The sequence below is a fragment of the Triturus cristatus genome, chromosome 3_1 (assembly GCF_964204655.1).
Source record: "Triturus cristatus chromosome 3_1, aTriCri1.1, whole genome shotgun sequence".
Taxonomy (NCBI): Eukaryota; Metazoa; Chordata; class Amphibia; order Caudata; family Salamandridae; genus Triturus; species Triturus cristatus.
In genome coordinates, this window is record NC_140583.1 from 363,941,582 (window position 1) to 363,961,726 (window position 20,145).

The following is a 20,145-nucleotide window of genomic DNA, read 5'->3' on the forward strand; positions in this document are numbered from 1 at the left end:
TACAACCTCATTAGTTTCCAATCCTCAGGATCACAGGGTGCTTAACGTCACCCAACGTAATCTGGGATTACACCTCACCTACCCTGGAACCTGTCTCAGGCGAATGTGGCCCCGCTCTGTCCGTCGTTGCCTCAAGTCTCATCTGAGCAGGGTGGGAGGGTTAAGCACCCTGTGATCCTGAGGATTGGAAACTAATGAGGTTGTATCGATTCCAACCTTGATTTATGTATTGCACTTCATTTTTGCATTCGTTTCTTTACACTTTACTATAGGTAGGGTGTATACTGGTTGCAGTAGCATGTTATAGACATAACACAGGTCCTGAAGAAAGCCATGGGTAGGATACCCGGATGGCTGAAACATGTCGACCTACGAATAGCAGTCACGAGGAAGTACTGCTACAATTTTTCTGCACTATTTTTATGAAAGGTGTGAGGAGTAGATGTAATATTTAGTATCTTCCTCTCAACCTTTTTTTTAGTTTTCACTCACTTTTCTGCACTGCACTATATAGGATTATCCATCTTGGACACAACTATTTCTTGTTTTTTATATAAGGTCAATCTTCACCAGTCCAATTGAGCAATTGAGCTTCTTTCCAGTGAGGCAGTCTCCGTGATCAAGAGACAGACCTCCGATAGTGGATGGATGACCAAATGATATAAATGATCAAGAGAGCTAGAGTAATGAGAATCCATGCTCCAATTCAAGAGTAAGATTGATGGAAATCCATGCTCTGCTCCGGAACTGGCTGTGTTGATCCTCTGTACAGTCATTCCTCTCTCTTTTCTCCTGTGCTGCCTGATACGAGACCCCCAGTTCTTTTTGTGTATGTAATTTGACTAGAGTTGGACCCTAAAGAGGGAACTCACATCAGACTACCAGGGTACCTCATGACCCCAGTGGTAGCATTTTCCTATAAATGTTTTTAATCTGACAGGCGGTCTAGTTATTACAAGTAGTTGGTGGCCTCACTGACCAGTTTTAACCCACATCATCACACATGAGATATCACCCCACCAAGACTCTACCTTTCATTCATCATACGGCATACCAATAAAAGATCCCTTCGGGGGACCTGTTGGGCATTGCAGCGCCAGCCCAACGAGGAGCAATAGCCCTATGATTAAGCATGACATCCCTTTCGGATGTGTGAGGGCAACATGAAACAGTGCTGTTGACTGCCACCGTGCATATGCCCGTGTCCTGCACAACCTGTTGATATCTCCTCTTTCTCTGTAGGAACAGTAGCCCTAATTTTTGTTTGTGACATAAACCAAGGTGCACGGGCACTGAACCTCTCATCCAGCTCCTGGTCCCCCACCTCCTAGCTCTAGGAAGTCCTTTGATACATACTTAAACTCTTCACAATTGTACCATAAAAACCTTAGCACACGATGTACAGTACATTGAATGTATTAGGGGTACAAATCAGAAGCCAGTGTGAGGCTGTTAGAATTGGGGTGAACTGGGTATTGCAAGGCACAGTCACTCACTCACTACCATATGTTTCTCTTAGTTTTAGATAGTTTGATGTTGACTCAATGTGGTTTTTATACCAAGACAAAGGCTGTTATAATAGTCCAAGCAGGATCAGATAAGGGCTCTCACAGTGACCTGCTTTCTTTCAAGGGAGAGAGAATCGGATGGAGTTTCCTCATGAGAAAGAGGCAGGAGCCCGATCGAACTTCAACCATAGAATTGACTTCTACTCCCTGGCTTTTTCCTGACTTAGCAAGGGAGGGACATGGACAGAAATATATTAGTCATAAAGCTGCTTGCCAAAGATTCTTTTCTATAATCAAGGTTTCAGTTTTGTCAGTCTTGAGACTATGCAAGTGTCAGCCTATCTGTTTCTGCACTAAAGACAGATAGTTCCAAAGTGCAGAATTAGAGTTTGTGTAGTCTAAGGAGGAGTCGTGTGTCATTTACACAGGAGTACAGATTGAGGCCTCTCAAACGAATAAGCAAGGATAATGGTCCATGTACAGATTAAATCATTATGGTTAAAGAGCTGAGTCTTATGGAATACTGAAAGAGACCTTGCTGGTTTGTGATCGAAACAACCCCTATGCAAGCTGATGTGATCTGCCTGTTGATAATGGTGTAAACCATTAGAAAACTATACCTCCAATGTCAACTCCTGCAGTTGTTCCTTGAGTACCTTATCATCAACAGTGTCAAATACTGCTTAAAGATCTAGTTATATCAGAGGATTGACAGGAAATCCATCAGCATTCCTAAGTAAATTATCCAGCACTGCCAACATTGATAATTCTGTCCTGCAGTTGGCTGGAAACCCACATTGAGCATCATCCACAGTATCATTGGTTTCGAGAATGCCACATAGTTGTTTTGAACCAAATGATTCTACTATCTTTGATGCTGCTGGAACCATGGTAATAAGGAGGTAATTGGAGGGATTGTCTAATTCAGATCATGTCAGCGGGCGGGGGCAGCATTAATGCAACTTTCAAGCCATTGGGAATATATCATTTTGACACAGAAGAATTGAGCATTTTCATTCAAGAATTTGCTAGTAATTCTTCAAACTCATGAAGCAACTTAAGTGGTCTGACCTGCATTGAGACAACAGTTGCAGAAGCAAGGTTATGTCGATTTCGATGGTAGTCTTATGAGGAAGCAGCTTGGAAGCCAGCTCCTTCCCAGTGTGATTTGTGCCTGTTTCTTGCAGACTGAATCTAAAATGGATGTAACGGAGGTAGCGGAACCAGGCAAGTCCCCTATTGTCAATTTGATTTTGTTTCCAGCAAGAACCACGCAAATTGAGTATACTTCTGACATGTGTGCCTACCCTTATTGTCTCCTGTTAATTCTCACATTTACCTAATAAGTCCTAAATATTCAAGTATTCCTCCTCTGGGCAGGATATTGTTGTAATCTTCTTGAGATCTACATGGTTTAGTTATAAATGTATTGGATTACATATAAGTGATTTGAACATTCCTCTATGTGTGGTAATTTCCATTCAATTTGACACAAGTCTCAGTTGACTGAACGTGGAAGCGGGCGTACACGCCCTGGCGGGAGTTGTGGAGACAATGGCCTGGACACGGGTCCCAGGCTTGGCAATGCGCAAACACACCTGCACTCTGATTTTGGGAGATTAAAATAAGACGTATTATTACTATTTACTAAAAAGAGGAGTAGAGAATTTCCCGGGTTAAGACTGCATCAGCGGATAAAAGCTCTGAGGAAGTCAAAGGGTGACTTACCCATCAAAGAAACATGTGTTGGCTGGCAGAGGAATCTGAACGAATTAAAGAACAGATTGGAGAATATATGGACGGTTAGATGACTCTCATTTTGTGTTTCTACAATACTGTGTGTGCTTAGAGACTTGTGTCAAATTGTCTTACCTTTGTTTTAAGGGATGTAGGGATGACACACATTAACACAATAAAGCTCTAATATTTGTGTCCTGTGTCCTGAGTGCCAAATTCCCTTACTCTCCCTTTAGCTTGTAAGTTATTTCCATTCATGCATGATGTTCCAGGCGTTGATACTCTACTGTTAAAGTTATTTCATTTTATTAAACTATGTTCCTAATTGGCTAAGCTAATGTACATTTGGTGGTTCAACATATTTAATGAAAGTCATGTCCCAAGACATTGCTTCTGTTATGCAGATTAGTAGAGTGCACCATCATACGGAAGGGTATGCTGGCTTCTCAGGCTAATAACTGCTCAGTATCTCACATCTGTCACAGTTTTCAAATATAGCTCGCGTATGCTCCCAGCATTCCCCATTCACTCACTATTTCGACCTACATTGGCACTGCTTCTACTGGCACAAGATAGATTGCCTGCTTCAACATGTCTGCATTAGTTGGCCTCTGACCTGGGTCCTGCTCACCTTACGGTTACATACAAATGAGGTTGGTTTGTGCTGCTTTAGTCAAGGTAAAAGTGCTCAGAGTGTATGTGCACATTCACAGAAGATATCCTTTCTTTTGCTAATGGCCAAGCTATGAGTGTTTGCTCGCCTGGCTATTATTTTGCCTCCTTTTCCTTTAAGTACTTGTTTACGTGTGCATCGATGTACAGGGGTAAAGCCAAAATTGCTCTGGTCAAATACATGTGTGCAGAACATCGGGAAGTTCTCATTCATACTCTTTATTCGATTTTAAAATCATAAAAGACAGATCATTAAAAATAACACGCAGAATTTCAGTGCCATAATCATTTTTTTTTTAAATCCCCCATCAAAAAACGTACAAGGAAAAAGCAATAGAAGGAGAGTTTTACAGCAGTAAAAACAGTAAGGCTGGCCTGACTTGAGTAAAATTCAAAGGTATTAAAATTGGGCGTATGAACTTGTATAGCTGATTATTATATTTTGGGCAAAGCATAACCATGTGTAATGTATCATTTATTGACATATTGTCACAGTTGCAAAGGGGCAAATCTGCATACTTAAAACAACCATGGTTAAAAGGGACTAGACGGGGAAATAAATTTAACCTGAAATAAGTCAGCAAACGGCGTTGGTGGCAAGACATATTTCAAGTCAAGTATGGTTTAATATTGCTAACTGTTTTCACCAATATTTCATGTTGCATAGTGTTTCATTAGTGCAGCATCCACACGTTCTGTTGTCAACTTATCCGTAAAAGTGGTTTAGACCCATTTGCCATCAGTACGAGTTATGTCTGTGGAGTTAACAAACATATCTGACCTCCCTAGAGCCCGCAAATTGCGCGCCATGTACGCCAGCCAAGGTATCTGTAAAGAATTTTCTAGTTTCAGGCAATTCTGTAAAATTCATCTAGTAAAACTCAGTTCCCCCTTTAACCAATTTGAATTCCAGAGTTTTAATGGACTGAGATGGAGCCGGACAATTGAAGAGCTGTCGCGGCCTATCTCTGTCGAAGAAGTGCAAAAGGCGATAGATTCCCTTAAACTCCAGAAAGCTCCCGGTCCGGATGGTTTCTCAGCCCACTTCTATCGTACTTTCACACCGGAGCTTGTCCCCTTCTTAACTATACTGTTTAATTCCATCGCTTCTACACACAAGGTTACTCCTTCCATGGGAAAGGCAATAGTGACGGTACTTCCTAAACCTGGCAAGGATCCAGCACACTGCTCCTATCGCCCGATCGCTTTGCTGAACCTTGATGCCAAAATGTATTCCAAAATCCTGGCTATACGTCTAGAAACTATCTTACCTGCTCTCGTGGATCCGGATCAATCTGGGTTTATTAAGGGGAGGCAAACTCATGACAACTTGAGGCGCATCATTCATATCATTGAAAAGGCCAACAAGAAGAATATTCCGTCGGCGGAGAAAGTTTTCGATCGCGTGGAATGGTCCTTCTTATTTAAAGTGCTCCAGCGCTTTGGCTTCAGTGAAACCTTCATTGGGATGATTCGCGCTAACTATCACTCTTCTGGCTCTCGAGTCCTTGTCAACGGAGTGGAGTCCTCCCCCTTTCCCAAGACGTGTGGGACAAGGCAGTGTTGTCCCCTATCTCCCCTTCTCTTTGCCTTGAGCATTGAAACTCTGGCGCTTAGGATCAGGGGTAACGAGGAGATTCAGGGATTGAAGTTTGGCACAGATGATCATAAGATATCGTTATTCGCCGATGACGTGCTCCTTCTGGTGACGGATCCCCAGGTTTCTCTCCCGGCCATCCAAACTGAGCTGAAAGCGTTTGAAGGGGTGGCAGGTTGTTAGAAATGGGGGTCTCTGGTTGGCAGTGGATGGCCACTGTCAAAGCAGGGACCCTTCTTTCTAAGTCAGAGTGAAGGCCTGCACCCCTTTGACAACCCCTGCTCCACCCTGTGGTAACGTAGCACGAGCAGTTAGGATAATCTCAGAGGCAGTGTGTTAAGCCTATATGACCATACACAGTAATACAGTGAGGAACATTACAAAGGGACACAACACAGGTAGGTATCAAAAAATAGTTATCTTTATATAGAGGCTTATCACAAGACCAAATAACGAGGAAACCACAATACTGTACAAAAATAATTCTCTCTGATGCTGCAAAAATAGTTCCAATGGGGAATGCAAAGCTCAGTTCAGGGCAATGGTCTCTGCGACCCTTTTTAGTCACAGTTCTGAGATGTTGTCAAACAATCCACAAAAAACTGCCGCTCTGGCGGGTTAGCGATGTTTTTCCTCACGCTTTTGGTCGCGGCCGCTCGCTAACGGGGGTTAGCGTCAATTTTGGGGCCCGCAACCGGGCCAGGCGATGATCAGGCCAGCGAGCCCTCAGCGGCAGCGATGCGATGATTTTCCTGACGCTCCGCGGCTGTAGCGATGATTTTCGGGCGGCAACGTGCGGGGCGATGATCAAGCCAGCAAGCACTCAGCGGCAGCGATGCGGTGATTTTCGTGACGCTCCGTAGCTGTAGCGATGATTTTCGGGCCGCAAACGTGCGGGGCGATGATCCAGCTAGCGAGCCCTCAGCGGCAGCGATGCGGTGATTTTCTTGACGCTCCGTAGCTGTAGCAATACTTTTTAGGCCTGCAAACGTGCGGGGAGATGATCAGGCCAGCGAGCTCTCAGTGGCAGTGATGCGACGATTTTCCTGATGCTCCGCAGCTGTAGCGATAATTTTAAGGCTTTAGCGATAATTTTGAGGCTTTAGCGACAAAATGAAGTCTACTGATCCTGAGACATCAGTCAGGGGGCTAGTTCTCTCTCTAGCCCTTGGGTGATTGCAGGTTCAAGATTAAAAAGTTCTCTTACAGCTCCTTTTCCCTCCTTTTTCCAGTCCAATGAAAACTACTGCAGGCCAATCCAGTGAACAGCACACAACACCAGGACAGTCCTCTCCTGCAGCTTTCTTCAGTTCCACGGACAGAGGTTGGTCTTGAGATCCAGGGGCAATACAAATTGTAGGGGTTTCAGCACAGATATTTATACCCCAAAAGTCTTTGTTCTAAAGATTCACAAGTCACTGAACCCAGCCAGAACCAGTTCTTCTCAGTCCTGGAGCACTTTGTTTACCAGGCTGCTTCTTTCCTTTTAGGGTACAGGGCAGAGAAATCAGACGCACCACTGGAGGTGGTGCCAGCATTGTGGAGGGAAGGCACAGCCCTATTCAGGTCCCAGGTGCAACTCCTCCCACCCATCTAGATGCAGATCTCTCCATTCACCACTGGAACACCTCACCCTGTCTCCTGGAATTCCCCAGCCCTGTCACTCCAAACCCAGTCAGCCAATACACATAACAGTAGAGCACACTGGAAGGCTTAGGCAAGAAAATACCTACTTTCTAAAAGTGGTATTTTCAAACACAGAATATAAAAATAACCTTCACTAAAAGATGTATTTTAATATTCTGAGCTCGGGCATACTAAATTCGTTTTTCTACCATGTTCCTGGGGTCAGTTAGTACTATAGAGTGTAATAGTCAAACTGCCCATTCTGGCCTATAGAGAACAGGTAGCCTTACAGTAGTGAAAAACGAAATTGGGTGTAATTCACTACCAGGACATGCTACACACATCAGAGCATGTCCTACCTTACACAAACAATGCACCCTACCATAGGGGTGGCTTACATGATGCCAAGGGAAGGTTCATGGGCTGGGAAGTGGGTGCACTTCACAGCCAAGATGGCAGTTCTAGACTGCACACAGACACTGCAGTGGCAGGTATGAGAAACACTTTACAAGCTGCTTCTGTGGGTGGCGCAAACCAGCGCTGCAGGCCCACCAGCAGCATTTGGTTTACCAGCCCTGGGCACACACAGGCCACATTACTAGGGACTAACATGTAAACCAAATAAGCCAATCATGGATATACCAATTCACATGTCATATTTACAAAGGGAGAGCATATGCACTTTAGCACTGATCAGCAGTGGTAAAGTGCCCAGAGTCATAAAATCAACACAAACAGGTCAGAAAAAATACAGGAGGAAGGCAGAAAGTTTAGGGATGACCCTGCAAAAAGGGCCATTTCCAACACAGGTTTTAAGGTTAACCTAACAAAATCCTTCTTACTGAATCTGACGATACCCAAAGACGAATGGCGGCGGATCGAAGGGATGTCACCTTTTCGTTGTACCTCGAGGGATATTACCTATTTGGGTGTTAAACTTACCCCGCGGGTGCAGGACCTGTATCAGGCTAATTTCCCTCCCACGTCAATTAAAGAGCGATCTGGGCAAATGGAGCGCGGCTTACATCACCTGGCTAGGCAGGATTCATGCCAATAACATGAATGTTCTCCCTCGTCTACTTTATCTCTTCCAGGGGCTTCCTATTTCAGTTGAAAGAGGACTTTTTCGGGAATTGCGTACCATGCTGACCAGATTTATCTGGCAGGGGAAGATGGCTAGACTTCCGTATAAATTGCTCATTAGAGCACTCAAGGAGGGAGGCTTAGCGCTTCCGAACTTTCTATCCTATTACAGAGCGGCACAATTGCGTGTGATCACGGAGTGGTCATTGAGGAAATCGGAGAAGCATTGGCTTCATATAGATAGACAGATTACTGGGCGCACTATTTGGGATCTCCTCTGGAAACCTAAACGAGATAGGCCACTCAATAACATAAACACGTAACACGTGTATTTGTAAAGCGCACGTTCACCACTACAGGTATCTTGGCGCTGAATAACAGATGTTTATTGTTACCCAACTCAATGGTACTTTTATTAGCACTCCTACCTCCACCACACTCAAGTTATGGGGCACTCTCACCTCCAAACTTCAAGTTATGACCTTTCCATCCCCTCACACGCCTATACACTTTAACGCTGCGTTCCCCCCTGCTTTACAGGATAGCCCCTTTGACGCATGGTGGGAGGGGGGTTACCTCATGATCTCCCACTTGTTTGATAAGGGAAATCTTCTCATGTTCCAGGAATGCAAAGCGCAGTATGCGCTAACTAATAAGGAAGAATACCACTACTTGCAGCTGAAACATTGAGAGCAGCAGCCCCTGGTGCGGCAGGCCATTACCAGGGAGTTGCTCCCTATCGAGAAGTTCGCGCAATCGGGGTCCTCTTCCAAAGGGTGTATATCCTTCTTGTATGCTCTTATCCAAGTGCTGAGCCACAGAGCAATGCCGCGCTTCAAACATTTTTGGAATAATTTGTTGGATGCCCCTATGGTAGACAAGCAGTGGGAACACTTGGGTAGGGATATAGCGAAATTCAGTCGTTCCATGTATCTCAGGGAGGCACATGTACGACTGGTACCTGTACCCTCAAAAGCTACATACGATTTTTCTGGGAACCTCTGAAAGGTGTTGGAGGGGGTGGGGGTTCTTAGGTGATTTCAGACATATTTGGTGGGATTGTCCTGTCATCATGCCTTTTTGGAAGGCGATCCTGTCTCAAATAAAACTTATCTTGAGCTACCCAATTCCCGACTCTATAGAACATGTCTTGCTGGGGGTTCGGGACCCACTCCCGAGAAGACAGACACAGAGTGACAAATCCGTACTATGGCTCTGCTTGGGGCAGTGAAAATGGCAGTAGCTGCGGCTTGGAAGAAGCCGGAGGCCCCATCCCTAACCCAGTGGCATGCACAACTGTGGCGGGCTTTGGCTCTGGAGCGTATGACTGATATTGTTGAGGACACCAGGAAGGGTTTTGATTACATCTGGTCTCCACTAGTCAGATACCTATCAGAGGGGCTCCCATTGACAGCTTGTAATCCAAGGCTTAGGGCCCTCCCTCTATTCCTAATCTAAATACCCACCACCGCAGAGCGGTAGGTCTGCTGCGTTGATCATCGGGGTGTAGACTTCGACTCCCCGACCCTCGCATCCATTCCTCTTCTCTTTTCATTTGCACCATGACATTTTAGTTCGATTTATTCCTTGTTTCCTTTCTTTTTTCTCTTAGGTATAATTAAGTTTCCTTTTTATGTTACTCTCAGGGAAGGGTAGATGGTTATAAGCTTACATTACCGGGTTTGCGACTTGTCCTGATGAAACTGTCATATATTAAACTTCATTCGTTTGGACATAGGGGGTTAACTGTAGATCTTGTGAATGTTTTGTATACCTGGGCGGATGATATTTCTGCACTTTGTCGCATTTGTAATGCTTTTGATGCACTCTGAGGAAAAATTTCAATAAAAAACATTTTGAAATGAAGATAAATCAACATCTATCTGTTCAATCATGGACCAAAGGTTAGAGCGATTGACTATCAAAAGCAGAGCTAAGGTCCATGAAGGCCAGGTGAATGGCCCCCTTCTTAGCCTTAGTGTATTTACAAGTTAATAAATAGATTTTCGGAGTCTGCTCTATAGTACCCCAACAGGGGCAAAACCCATACTGAAAGTCAGATAAAAAGCCTCTCTCTTCGGCCCACTCCGTGAGGTGGTTTAATAAAATATGACCAATCATTTTCACCTCTGAATCTATAAGGGAAATGGGCCTAAAGCAGGCCGGATCTGACATGTTACCTTTTTTAAAAACAGGGACTATTATTGATTGAGACCAGGTTGAAGGGAAATAGCTGGAAGCTGCAGAGTTTAAATGCAGTGTCAGGAATCGGGCACACCAATCGATACGGGTTTTGTATATGTTCCCTGGTACCCCTTCAGACCCTGCAGCTTTGTTTAAAGGCAACTGGGAGATGGCAGCTCTGACAAGTTCAAAATTATATTATGCTCGGTCCAGGAGTCTTCTGTTAGCACTTGCTTTGCTTCTACCCTTAAAATGGCCAACCCAGGCCAGAGAGGGGATAGTACAGGCCTGGTTAGTGAGGTGATCTTTACTGAAAAGAGACAAATTAATAACACCCCAAAAAGCGGAGCTATCACGGTGCTGACTAGCAATCAGTAGCTTATCCCAGGACGCTTCTTTAATTTAGGCTTGATGTTCCTTACAGGCCATTCTGAAAGCTGTCCCGGCCCTTTTGACCTTCTCTTGGCAGCAGGGTTTTGCGTGCCAAAAATTCCAGAGGTCCTTATGGGTTTTAGTGCACTGACTATCAAAGCATCTTTCTACACTTGTGGCCGGAGAAGGAGCACTTTTAAGAAGTGCAGATTTGATAAACCTACTAAAATTAGAAAATGACGGCAAGATTCTCTGTGGTGGCTCTACTTCAGACAAACAAGTGTGAAAATCGGTTTGACAAGAGGTGATCAGATTTTGGACAAAAGCTGAGGGAACAATTCTAGCCCACCTTACTCTTCGGCCCTGAAGAGTCAGTGTGATGGGCTCCTTATAAGGGGGTACTGATTTAATCGATTTATTATCCCAGTAAAATGATGCTGTTAGCGGACTGTGGTGACTCAGGTTGTGTTTTAAAACCTTAAAATCTAAAAGAGCAGTAAAAAGACAGCCAGAATCAAAAATATAATCAATCACGATGCAATGCCACTCCCCTTAAAAGTGGGTATTCTCTCCTCCAGATAGTCCTGGTTACTGACCATCAAATTCACCAAGTTAAACTCGGAGATAAGGCTGTTTGCAACGTCCCCTTGACGTGTGTGTTTGAAATATGCCTGGTTTTCGAATAAACCCTCAAAGTCTAAATCTGTGTTATTTGAACAGGAGTAACAAGGATGCAAATTAAAATCTCCAGCCAGCATAATTATAGTGAAGGGGGTTCAGAATAAAAGAAAACGTCAATGAATGTTTAAAGATTGATAACGGCGTATGATTCTTTTTTCAACGTAACTGCATTATAGAAATTAAAAAAGAGCAGTCTACGCTTACTAGGGAATATTAAAAGGGTGCCCAAGATGGTCTTACGGGTTGAATTTATAACCTCCACTTTACAGTTATACTCTAGTTTAACTAGAGTTGTAAGGCCACAGCCACCACTAGCCCGCCAACTGGAGGAGTGGCTAGCTGGGACTGAGTACGAGGAAAAACCATCAAGATACAAGCAAACCTCGGTGTCCCACATTTCCTGTAACCAAATAAAGGTACAATTCTTCAGCATGCCCAGCCGATCACCATTTGTAAGCTTATTCTGGACCCCAGCAATGTTCCAACTAAGAACCGCAATAGAGTCTTTGGTCATAATAGCAGGTTCCTGGTTTGGAATAACAGAGTTCTGAATATCTGTGATGGGAATAGGTTCCAGTCAGTCTGGGTCATCTAACTTGCTCAGGGGTAGGAAGCAATTACTTGATTGTAAAGCAGTAGTGTCGCATGAAACACAAGGGTTTGTTCGCCCACGACGTGACTTTTCCTGTATCAAATTTCAGTCTCTCATGACCCAACCATCAGAGTTTTTAGGCGGGTAAATGAAGCCCAAAGGAAAAACAGTTATACGATCCATTGATGCGCCTTTAGATCCTAGGGCATGAAAAATCGAACCTGCCCGTGCAGGATTTTTAAAATTCACTAATATACAATCACCTTTTGCTGTTTTCTGAGTGTGGCCTATCCAGCCCACCCTGCAGGCCAATATGATTTCTTCTGCCAGAGTCTGCATGGGAGAGTAGAAAGTATTCACCCTGGTTGCCAACCAGTGAACGACTTTATTTTTAAGTTGATCGAACCTTCCTTAGAGGGGGCACGTCCACCAGCATGACAAGGTAAGGGGTGGCCGCGCGGGGCAACTGGATAGTAATATTGGAGGGGCGTAACACTAACGAGGCTTTTTGGGATGTTAGGAGCAGCCAAATCTGGATTAGTAGAGCTTCCCTGATAAATGGCCTGAGCCATGCCAAGGACGTGCTGCCCGGAATAAGCCTCTGCTGTGCATGTTGGGGTAGTTTGATGGTCGATGCGTGCACACAAAGACAATTATGATAAAGCTATAGGTAGGGCCTGAGCCTGAACCTAGGGGGATGCTCCTGCCCTTGAGCTGTCAGTAACATTGCAAAAGATGGTAATCAAATCTGCTTTCGACAAATTTCTCTGGAAATCAGAAAGCCAACTGCTTATGCTTGATTGTAAATTATTCAGAGACCCCTTTAATGATCCCACTATTTGCTTGAGCACAGAAATCCAATCCGGGTATCAAACGCGTTTAAGGCTGTGGCGATCTTCATTTCCAGATTTTTAAAAGACACCAAAAGGCAATCTTCTGAAGTGTCCTTCCCACTGGCTCTAAGGTTGTCCAATGCTGGTGTAACTGAAGCCTTCCCGTGATCAGGCTCTCTTTGTTGACTTAGCGTAAACAAGCTGCCCCGGGACACAGGTTTTACGTCTGGCCCCTAATTTGCGAGTTTTAGTGGGACATTTCAGCATAGTGTCCCTAGGTATGGGCTGTGAATCCTTGATATTAGAAGAGCCTGCCAAAGGGTCTGTTGAGATGGTGGGGTGGATAGAGGCAGGGGAATGCACAGGTAATTATGTTTTTAGGATCAACCCCTCTCCCAGTCAAAGTATCCGTCTCTTGGGATGTAACTTGATGGTTCGCAGCCAGCTCAATTTCACCACTGGTAATCTCCTCTGCTGACACTCCCACAGCCTGATTCAAATAAGACAAAATCGATGTGCTAGCTCTTTGCCTTTTATCACCGCCATTAACTGTTTCCGCCTTTCTCTTTCCCATGCCCAGCATATAAATGACACCGAGCTATGATCAAACAAGCCGGTGACAGAAAGGGGAGAACACTATCAAAATATTGGAAGACCGCTGCATGCGTGACCACTCAAATCAGGTTCCAGATGAAAGAGGGGTGGCCCAGCCCAGTCTCTTCCAGTATATGACGGGCTAAGATGGGCCCATCTTGGGCAGGTCTTCGCCCGGGCACGCATGCACGCGTCCCGCGCTGCGGGCCACCTCTGTGATATTTATGGCAGTCCTGCACCTCTCGAACGTCTTGGCCCCGTCCTCTCTGGGCCTGCAAGGATGATGGGCAAAAGTACGGTGTGCAGAGGCTCCTGCACTGTGTGACGCCTCTCTGATATTTATGGCTCTCCTGCGCTTCTCGAACGTCGTGGCCCCTCCTCTCTGGGCCAGCAAGGGTGATCAGCAAAAGGGCGGCGTGAGAGGCTCCTGTGCTGCGGGATGCCTCTCTGATATTTATGGCACTCCTGTGCCTCTCGAACGTCGTGGCCCCTCCTCTTTTTGGGCCGGCATGGGTGATGGGCAAAAGTGCGACGTGCATCTGGAAGTTGTTCTCTGCACCTGATAATGCATGCCATCATTGTCACAACAATCTGCCTCAGGCTACTGGACAGTACTTTTTTTCTTATTAAAGCAAGAGTGAATTGCAGGTTGTAAGAAACTGGCTCTATATAAACTGCTATATATATATATATATATACACACAAGACCTGTTCATTAATAGGCTCCTCATCTAAAGGTTAAACGTATAAGCCGAGGAAGGGGTTCCATCACAGTTTTCCCTAAACTACTCCTCACTTTCCATCGAGGTAGTGTCCTCACACTTTACTGCCTAATTATTCTATACTAACTAAAAAACTTTATTTATATACTTGACAGTCACAGCGTCTTCATCTCAAAGATGTAGGGATGTATACCACATCAAAAACAGGTTCCAACAATATATATGTGTGAACCTAGAACCGTAATTACTGTGAAAAAAGGACAAGATGGCACCTCACGTGCGCACCGCCAATAGAGCTTGCTGATTGGTACTCACCAGCTATGCCCACTGATATCATCATTGGTAACCATCTTGCCAAAAAAATATATAAATGTGCGTCCCAAAAAGTGCAAGAGTAATGCCCAGTGTGGTGTTTTGAAAGAAACAAGACCCCATGATTTTAAAATCGAAATAATTTTCACAGTTACCAACTTTATTAATTATATGTGCACTTATTCAAATAAAAAATTGGTTGCCTAAACCTTTAGGTCGACATGTTTCATTGCCACTCTCAATTCTCGGCAATATCGTCAGGACTGAAGGGTCTTTTAAATCACCAATCAGGGACACTGATATATCTATACACGTGACTGTCAAGAATAAATAAATACAGCGCCAAGTCAATTCACCCACTTTATCAAGAAAATACCCGCTGGTACACATCACTATACATGTTTAAAACTGGTCATTACCATGTGGGGACTAACTCATTTGTACCAGTCCTCCACTTCGTCAATGAGGAAAACTCCAAGCATGAGCCCCTCGTCTCGGTGCATACGCTACTGTCGTATTCCTTCTAAAAATAACAAACAGACAGGACAATCATATTTCTCCTTCTCACTTATGCCGCTTTTAAAATACCGACATATACGTCTGTTCACTCAACCATACTACAGGTATCTCTAAACATTGTGCCTCTTATTGATTCAGGATTATCTCCTAAAAATAGATCCTCGTCACCCAAACCATGCACTCCACTTACTGACTTTGGAAATGCGGCGTTTTAGCGTCTTACCACCTCCTTTACACCCAAGCGTGTTCTCTCATCCCTCACTCACGGCGTACTGATTTCCCGGTCTACAAGTATTGCTGATGTCGTCATCACATCACATGACCCTTTTTTCTATGGCGGCCATCTTGGAGTGGTACCATATTTTCCGATCTTCTCAAGAAAGGGCAGATTATATAAATAACTCTTCATTTTTCGCCCCCTTTCCTTGAGGGTTTTTATCACAAAAAAGAGAGGTGCATAGCATCTCTCCCATCACATTGTCCTCTCCACTTCGTGTCGGCCATCATGGATTGGTACACAAATCTTAAATTCACCATAAACGTAGCCAGAGTTATGAGTGATTCCTCTATACCCACTTATTTTCTTTGGGGGTCTTTTTTCTCAAACACTCAAAACTACACCAGCCTCCTTCTTTCATCATGGCCATCATGTATAAAAAACAGATGTGTTTTATGCACGAGTATCTATGCCCACTGAATATGATCCCTGTGCACCTAATCTAGACACACTATCTCCAATGCCTCAAACTGCATAGTACAACAATTCACAATGTAGGCTATAATGTCAACAATCAATAGGATCCTTTGTTTAAAAAAAAAAAGGGCTATCATGCTCTTATACCCCAAAATGCCCCATGTCACTAGGAGCATCTCCAAGAGACTAATATGTAATCTACAGTCGCATAGTATACCATGCTCCCGGATACCAAATAACCCCTCGTATGTAATCGCATGATCAGCCACTTCTAATGCAAGGTACATCATATTCAAATTCTTATTTTATTCCACTCTATAAAATCATTTAATCCTGTTTGGTCACATCTCTCTTGAAAAATCCATTGCGCTTCCTTAGTTGCCAAAATCATATCTATATTTTGTGGGTCCCCCATCACTTTTTCCAGTACAACCCAAGTGAATGTATGTTTTTGTTCCTTGCAGTGTTGTACCAGTTTCGTAGACAGTTTGCCCACTCTTATAGTGCTAAGGTGTTCCTGTATTCTAACCTTAATCTTGCGTGTAGTGAGACCTATATATTGTAGGCCACATTGACAAGTCAGCCTGTATACGACATTCGCCCGTATTGCAGTTTTTTTTTGTTTTGTTTTTTTTGCATATTTATATAGCGTGAACTCGACCCGAAGGTATTGGAGTGCTTTACATAGCACCGTATTTACATTACACATTCAGGCACGGGGAGATTAAGTGATTTGCCCAGAATCACAGGATGTGGACGCGACCTCGAGGCTCGAACCCTGGTTTCCTGCACCAGAGGCGGCAGCGCAGCAGACGGACCACATCCTCTCCCCAGTTACTGAACCGATTAAGATCCCATACTTTTCCAGAGGTCAAACTCACACTCAAAGTTCTTTTTGTAAGGCTACACACTGAACACATTCCACACGAAAAATGCCCAGGCCGTGGTTTCTTTCTGATGTAATTTGGTACGTGAATGCACCAACTTATCCTTAAGATTGCAAGACCTTTTAAAAGCAAATCTCGGAGGTGGCATTTGAAAGTCTGATGTTGACAATATGGACGAATGTTTTCTTATCGACTGGCGGATCTGTGTAGCCAGTGGTTCAAATGTCATTACAACAGGGAGACAGTCGTTCTTTTCCCTTGAAATCTTTTCCAACAATGCACTACGTGGGGTGTTCAATGCTTTCTTTCGTGCCTGATTCACAAACCTACAAGGATAACTCCTCTGGCTCAGCTTTTCACATAAACTTTCCGATTGCTCAAGATACGCCGTAGTTGTGGAACAGTTCCTACGGTAACGCAGGAACTGTCCGACAGGAAGATTATCTCGCAATGCCCTCGGATGATAAGACTGATAATGCAAAAGAGAATTTTTATCAGTCAATTTACGATGTACACCAGTGCAAAGTGTGTTATTTTCCACACTGATGTCCAGATCCAAATACACCACTGTATGTCTACTGTAGACCCACGTGAACCGTAAACTGGCATCTTGATTGTTAAGCCAGTTTAAGAACTCCAAAAGGACCTCTTCTTCTCCAGGCCATATGCACAGCACATCGTCTATATATCTCTTCCAGAGACGGAGATGTCTCTGGAAAGGATTAGACTGATGATAAACGCTGTGTTCCTCGAACTGGCCCACGTACACACAGGCCAGACTGGGCGCAAATGTTGCGCCCATCGATGTACCAGTTGTCTGTAAATACAGTCTATTATCATAACTTAAGTAGTTACGAGTCAGTGCTAATTCTATGCATTGGAGCACAAAAGAGCGTGGAACATCGTAGAACCTGTTTCTCCAAGGCGCGCGCTGCTGCCACCAGCGCTGCGTCTTGAGGTATACACGTGTAGAGCGACTCTACATCAATTGTTACCAAAAACTCACTTGTAGGATCAAAGCAGGTGTCTTCAAGAACGTTTAAAACATCTGTAGTATCTTGAATGAAGGATTTCTGATTCACCACTGACTCCCTAAGAAAACAATCCACAAATTGAGATAGCGGTTCCAATACAGATTGGATCCCCGACACTATAGGGCGGCTGGGGGGTGGGCGTTTTGGTTTATGAATCTTTGGGAGAATATAAAATGCCGGTGTTCTGGGCTTGGTATTAATAAAAAAATCTGCCTCCTTCACAGTAATCCATTTCTTCTCTTTGGCTATGCCTACCATCTCTCCAATGGTCTCTTGGAGTTTGTTCACAGGGTCACGTGTGAGAGGTTGGTAATTATTACGTACTCCCAACAACCTCTGCACTTCTGCATCATAATCTGTAGAGTTCATGACAACAACCGCCCCACCCTTATCGGCAGATTTTATCGTAAGCAGTTGGTTATTTTGTAAACTCCTAACCGCATGCCACTCGTTATGACTCATGTTGTTAAATTTCTGACGTCTCTCATTTTGTTCCAAAATTACAATGTCCTCAAGAACCTTGCTCTCAAAAACTGCCACCTGTGTACCCATCATAGTGTTAGTAGGGCAAAATTGTGAGGGTTTCTTCAGTGTTGTACTAAAAAGTGACAGGGGTTCCTGTTGTTTATTGGCAAAAAACGTTCTAAGTTTTATCTTCCTCATGGTCTCATGAAACTCGACCCTGCATTTAAACAAATCATGTTTAGGTGTTGGAACGAACCCCAACCCTTTGTTTAAAACTCTCAATTCACTACTGGTGAGAGTGTGGTCAGATAGATTTACCACTATGTCATTCATAATTGGTTCCTCCCTCGACTCTGTGTTATATGGGGGGAGTAAGATTGCCATGTTTGATTCCGATTGTCTCGTGCACAGCCTCTGCCCACCTGACCCCCACCTCTGCTGCCCCTTTGATTCTGCCCTAAAAAAGGACGGAGTACTGCACCAAAGTGAGGTACAGTGTGTATAGAGTCCAAGGGTCTCCTGAGGTTTGGCAGAGGTTAAAGTTAGATAGAACCTTACTCTCTAAAGTGGTAGCTTGGTTGAGCAGTAAGGCAGTATCAGAGGACAGTGTTAAGCATTTGATGTACACACTCAGTCAGCAAATGAATTCACACACTCAAGAACTGAACTCTAGGCCAATAGTTTTTGTATAAAAAATATACTGTTGTTTTATTTCTAGAACCAAGTTCAGTAAAATGCAATTAGATTACTTTTCTGATTACTTTTACTAACACAGGGCTGGATCCTAGTTTCAGCAATGGGACATTTCCTGAAAACAGTTGAGTGCATTTGTTTTAGTTAGAGATACGATTTTTAAAGAATATTATTGTATTTCAAAAGTTGACACTTTTTCACATAGAATCACCAATGTTACCCTATGGGAGGAAATTCACTTAGCAGGTAAGTTACTTTAATATTACTTTTCTTACTCAGTGCTGGATACCTAGATTCAGCACTGGGACATCTCCTCACACAGTGGAGAAAATGCGTTTTGGTTAATCGTGTGATTTTTACGGAATATTCTCAGTTTTAACTTCTTGGGAGAAAAAGTGTCAACGTTATTCTATGAGGAAAAAGAGGTTATCGGTTTCCAGGTAGGTAATCGGTCTTTGGAGTTAGGGTCCTGGGGTTAGACTCAGGGGTCTCCCAGGGTCAGTGATGCACTGTTGTTGCACCCTTAGCTGCACTCAGCGGGTGCAGAGTGTTGAGGCCCAATCTTATTCTATGGAGGATAGGGGGACTCCGGTTGGTGGCTGCTGGCAAGCAGGCCACGGGGTTGTGGGAGCAAAGCTCCTAGGGTTAAGCTCAGGGCAAGTTGGGGACCAAGTTAGCACAAAAGGGGCACCCTCAGCGGCACTAGGGCGGCCGGGTGCACGATGCTGTTTTGAGGTCGGGTGCCCTGTTGATTTCAATGGAGATTCTCCGGGACAAAGAAACACTGCAGGTTCGGGAATGAGGATCTTCCAGGAGCGACCACCACTTCGAGGGGTAAGTTGGGATGTTGAGGGTTGGTTAGGCACTGCTGGGTTGGGCACACAAGGCCGTGGGGCGTCGGATGCAGGGGTGCCTTGGGACGTCGGATTTTCTTACCCGCTCTGGTCGCGGTAGGTGGGGTCCTCTGGGTTGACGTTGCAGGTGCCGTCTGAAGGCTTGAGGCAGGTCAGTGGTCGCTGTATCTTGGGTCAGGATCACCGGGGGACCTCCTTGTGGTATTTTTTGGCTCGAGCCGGGTTCGGCGAGTGCAGAGTGGGCTGGATTTGCGGTTCCTGGCTGGCACCATAGGCTGCAGCTCAAACACGTCCGGTGTTCATGGGAGAAACAGCTTGGAAAGTAAAGGCAGGCAGTTCCTCCGGGGTTTTTGAGGTTGATGTCCGCTGGACACGCAGGGGTTTTGCAGGAGCAGGTTCGAGGGGAGACATGCTTGTAGGGCTGGGGCCAAGTCAGTGGGTGTCGTCCTCTTGTTAGCTCTGCACAGCTTCTCGTCCTTCTTCTCG

At 44.5% G+C, this 20,145-nt stretch overlaps 1 long non-coding RNA gene across 2 annotated transcripts in view; it reads right to left on the minus strand.

The window, feature by feature from the left end:
* The window catches only part of LOC146860277 (uncharacterized), a 159,215-nt gene extending 143,894 nt beyond the window's left edge, over positions 1-15,321 (minus strand). Inside the window, exons 1-2 of one of the 2 annotated variants that reach the window (XR_014979125.1) lie at positions 15,256-15,321; positions 14,933-15,036 (exon numbers count right to left, since the gene is read on the minus strand). This is a non-coding gene — a long non-coding RNA (uncharacterized LOC146860277). The remainder of the gene's footprint in view (positions 1-14,932; positions 15,037-15,255) is intronic. The other variant, XR_014979126.1, reaches the window with a different exon arrangement.
* Positions 15,322-20,145: the final 4,824 nt, after the last annotated feature.